The 5,188-nt window shown below is 39.0% G+C and overlaps 1 non-coding gene across 1 annotated transcript; it reads right to left on the bottom strand.

Moving 5' to 3' along the window:
• Nucleotides 1-1,515: 1,515 nt before the first annotated feature.
• On the bottom strand, nt 1,516-1,620 carry LOC140854894 (small nucleolar RNA R71). Its single transcript, XR_012137988.1, has one exon. It is a non-coding gene; the product is annotated as a small nucleolar RNA R71 (small nucleolar RNA).
• Between the last annotated feature and the right edge of the window lie 3,568 nt (nt 1,621-5,188).

The following is a 5,188-nucleotide window of genomic DNA, read 5'->3' as shown; positions in this document are numbered from 1 at the left end:
TGAATTAAAAAAAAAATTGAAAAAAAAAAATTTTTTTTTTAAATTTTTTTAAAAAAAAAAAATACTTTTCAGTTTTTATTTCTCATTTTAATTTTTTTTTTTCAGTGCTTTCTAGCTAAATAATCTTATTTGCATAATTACAGAATTACCTTGCATAACTAATTTACTATTTAGAATTTTGCTGCTTAGAATAATTTGCTACTTTTCATAGCCCAGTAATTTATTGCTTTTTAGACTTAATCACTTAAATTTATTTTCTTGCAAAACTAAAAAAAAATTAAAAAAAAATATATATAAAAAGATAAAATTATATATATAAAAAAAAAAAAACCACTGACATTTCATAACACTTAACTAAAATAGCGTAACCTCAAATATAAAAATTTCTAACCTGATTGGACACCTTGTTTCTTTGCATTGCATCTCCATAATTGATCTTAAGGGCAATAACCCATTAACCAGATAAGGTGGAGATTTGATCACCCTTCCTTGGCCCATAAATCACTCCCTTGCATTTGCATAACCTAGACCTTAATTTAAAATCAACTAGACGTCAGCCTTAGGAATTTCGAGCTCAATAGGATAAGAAAGCTCTAGAGTTGAACCGAGTGCGGATTGGTTAATTGCTCGGTGTCTAAGGCAAGTGTAAAGAAAGTGGTTTTCAATTGGTTCCGTTGACTGACCTGGCCAACTTAGTTGGTGTCTAAGGAAAGCAACGAGCAGGGAACCTCCCACATCTTACGCTTACCTGGCCGAGTCAGTTAGTCAGTCTTGAGCTTGGAGTGCTCAAAAGCAATCTTGAAAGTTAGGAGCTGTCTAGATCTAAGTTAACCTTAGGATAGAGAGTCTATGATTGTTTAAGTTGATTGCAATTAACATCTAAACATTAATTAATTTCTCCCTTTTCATAGATTTAAGATTCTTAGGTTCTTCTCTTTAGATTTTCTTCATTCTTTTCTCACTTTATTATAAAAATATATATTATAAAAAAAAATAAAAAAAAAATTTCTGTGTGTGCTCTACAGTATAATTGTAAGGTGTATGCTTGGCCGTAGATCGTTACGACCAGAAATCCAACCTTTTGATCCAGAAATAGAAAGAACCTTTAGAGCCAACAGACATAAAAAGATGGACCGAAATCAGGAGAATGATCCACCCAAGCAATTGAAGGAGTACTTTACTCCTTCCACATATACCTACTCTCCTTGTATTCAAGTACCCCCTGTGGATGCCACTCAATATGAAATTAAGTCCAGTATAATCCAAATGTTACCTTCATTTTATGGACTTAGTAATGAAGACCCTTATAAACATCTTGAAGAATTTCTTGAGATATGCTCAACTGTCAAAATTCACAACTTCTCCGATGATGCTCTTAGGTTGAAATTATTCCCTTTTTCACTTAAGGACAAAGCCAAATACTGGCTACATACTTTGGATTCCATGACTATATCAACCTGGGACCAGCTGCAAGGAGAGTTTCTCAAGAAATATTTTCCCATAGGAAAAACTAATCAAATAAGGAAAGCCATAACTAGTTTTTTCCAATTAGATGGAGAAATATTTCATGAAACATGGGAGAGATTAAAAGACCTTATTAGAAAATGCCCCACCATGCTGTACCCAAGTGGCAGTTAATCCAATGTTTTTATGATGGGCTCTCTGAAAGACATCGACACATGGTCGATGCATCATGCGGTGGGACATTTATGCTGAAAAGTGAGGATGAGGCATGGCAACTGTTTGAAATTTTAAGTGAAAATTCATTACATCATATGTCTGCCTCTATTAGAGATAAACCCATGTTAAACTCAAAAAGAGGTGGAATATATGAAGTAGGAAATGCCATAGATATCCATCAAAAGGTAGATGAACTGTCCCAAAAATTAGATCGTCTTCTAAACACTGGACAATCCCCGATTCCACCTAACCCAATCCAAGAAGTTTGTGCATTGTGTGCAAGTCCGAACTATTTTGTTAGTGAATGCCCAGCCGCACCCCAATTTTTGAGTTTGTGCACGAGCAGGTTCAGCAAGTCCAACAAGCTCGCAGACCAGGAAACGATCCATATTCAAACACTTATAACCCCGGCTGGAGAAACCATCCAAATTTTTCCTGAAGACCACAACCAGTGGTTGGTCCTGCCACACCTCGACCTCAATATCAAGACTCAACATATAGGCATGGATCATACCATCAATTTCAAAATGTTCCTCAACCGTCTACTACTGGTCACAGCTCAGCTTTTGAGGAAAAAGTCTTGAAAGCACTAGAAAGATTAGAAGTCAACACTCAGACCCTTAACTCCCACACACAATCCATTGCTAAGCTAGAGACCCAAATAGGTCAACTAGCAACTGCATTCAGTAGGAGGGAAGGAGGAAAATTACCTAGCCAACCAGAGAGCAACCCAAGAGGGCAATTTGTGATTGAGAGTTCTAATACCCCAGAAGCTTTTTCTGAACATGCCAAATCAATCATGACTCTGAGAAGTGGGAAGGTTATTGAACACACTAGCAAAACCAAAGAGATTGACCCTAAATCTCTAACCGAATCCAAATCACCCAAGAACAAGGAGGACCTGAAAATAGAGAAGGAACCAACTGCACCGGAATCATCTTACTTGCCTAAAGCCCCATTTTCGGATGCCCTGAAAGCCCCTATTCCTGCAGATAAGAAGGGAGGAAAACTCGATGAGATGTTGGAATTGTTTAAGCAAGTCCAAATTAATCTTCCCCTTCTAGATGCAATCAAACAGGTCCCTGCTTATGCCAAATTTTTGAAGGATTTGTGTACCCAAAAACGTAAATCTAGATCACAAATCCCAAAGAAAGTACGTCTCACTGAACAGGCTAGTTCTGTCTTTCAGCATGCCACTCCTCCAAAGCTTAAGGACCCAGGAGCCCCCATCATTTCCTGTGTTATAGGAGATTATCACATTGAAAAAGCTCTTCTGGATTTAGGAGCAAGTGTGAATCTTTTACCTAGTTCGGTGTATGAACTTTTTGGATTTGGAGAACTGAAACCCACATCAGTCACACTGCAGTTAGCCGACAGATCAATTAAGGAACCACGAGGAATGCTTGAGGATGTCTTGGTCAAGGTAGATGAGTTTTACTTTCCAGTTGATTTTCTGGTTCTCGATATGGAATTAAGTGGCAACCCCAGACAAATTCCCATTATCTTAGGACGACCCTTCCTAGCTACGGCAAATGCATGCATTAATTGTAGGACAGGAGTCATGGACGTATCGTTTGGGAATAAGAAACTAAGACTGAATGTGTTTGGTGCTTCCCAAGGACCATCAATGGATAGTTGCTTCGAAGTAGATACACTAGAAGATATTATAGAAGATGCAACACCCATAATTCTAGCACCAGACCCCTCAGATACTTGCTTGGCTCACTCTGGAGTGTGTGACTTTGAGGAATATAGGAAAGACGTTAACATCTTGTTAGATACACCACATGATAAAACCACTCCTCCATGGACAATCAAGTATGAGCCATTGCCCACATTAGCCAGTACACCAATAGTCCCATCTTTAGAATCACCACCTACGTTAGAATTGAAACCTCTTCCTGCCACGCTTAAGTATGTATTTCTAGGACTCAATGACACCCTCCTGGCAATTATTGCATCAGACTTGACCCCTAATCAGGAAGCACAATTGGTTGGTATTCTGAAGGAACATAAAGAGGCTATCGGTTGGTCCATTGCCGATTTAAAAGGAATTGACCCCTCCATTTGCATGCATCATATTCATTTTGAGGAAAATGCCAAACCCCATCGAGATATGCAGAGGAGATTGAACCCAAACATGCGTGAAGTAGTAAAGAAAGAGGTGGTAAAGTGGTTAGATGCTGGAATCATCTACCCCATATCCGATAGTAAATGGGTCAGTCCCACTCAAGTAGTACCTAAGAAATCTGGTATTACTGTGGTGGAGAACGAAGAAGGTGAACTACTTCCAACTCGCATATCATCTGGATGGCGAGTATGCATAGATTATAGAAAACTGAATGCCGTTACTAGGAAGGATCATTTTCCATTGCCCTTCATCGATCAAATCCTAGAACGGTTAGCAGGACAAAGTTTCTACTGTTTTCTTGATGGTTATTCAGGGTACAATCAAGTACCTGTATTTCCGGATGATCAAGAAAAGACGACCTTCACTGCCCCTATGGCACCTTCGCTTTTCGGCGTATGCCATTTGGGCTTTGCAATGCACCCGCTACATTTCAACGGTGCATACTGGCCATTTTTTCGGATATGGTGGACAAATGTCTTGAAGTTTTTATGGATGATTTTTCTGTGTTTGGAACCACCTTTGAGGATTGTCTCCATAATCTTTCCAAAGTTCTTAAACGGTGTATGGAGACAAATCTTGTCCTAAGTTGGGAAAAGAGCCATTTCATGGTGCGGAAAGGAATTGTATTAGGACATATTATTTCTGAAAAAGGGATCGAGGTAGATAAAGCCAAAGTTGAGGTCATTTCAAAACTACCACCCCCTACATCGGTCCGACAAATACGATCTTTCTTAGGTCATGCCGGATTTTATAGACGCTTCATCAAAGACTTTAGCAAGATTTCAAGACCCTTGTGCAATCTGTTGGCCAAGGATACACCTTTTGTCTTTGATGAAGACTGTTTGAAAGCGTTCAACATATTACGAACAGCCCTGACAACAGCACCCATAATAAAACCCCCTGACTGGTCCATTCCATTTGAGATTATGTGTGATGCCTCTGACTTTGCAATAGGTGCCGTCTTAGGCCAAAAAATCAATAAGGAGCCACATGTGATCTATTATGCTAGCAAGACTCTTTCCGATGCCCAATTAAATTACATCACAACAGAAAAAGAGCTACTAGCAGTAGTGTTTGCCCTTGAAAAATTTGCTCATATCTGTTAGGGTCTAAGGTTCTAGTTTACTCTGATCATGCGGCTTTGAAACATCTCCTCTCGAAGAAAGATACTAAACCGCGTTTGATCAGATGGATCCTTCTTTTACAAGAATTTGATCTGGAAATCCGAGATAAGAAGGGTTCTGAGAATGTGGTAGCTGATCACATCTCCAGGATCTTAGTTGAACCACGATAGGCATAGATGAGGTCAAAGAAAAATTTCCTGATGAACAACTTTTCGCAATCTCCTCTAGCCGTCCTCCATGGTTTGCCCATATT

The sequence above is a fragment of the Elaeis guineensis genome, chromosome 1 (genome assembly GCF_000442705.2).
Source record: "Elaeis guineensis isolate ETL-2024a chromosome 1, EG11, whole genome shotgun sequence".
Taxonomy (NCBI): Eukaryota; Viridiplantae; Streptophyta; class Magnoliopsida; order Arecales; family Arecaceae; genus Elaeis; species Elaeis guineensis.
Note: the sequence above shows the minus strand (reverse complement) of the source record. Positions and strands in the feature narration are given on the sequence as shown.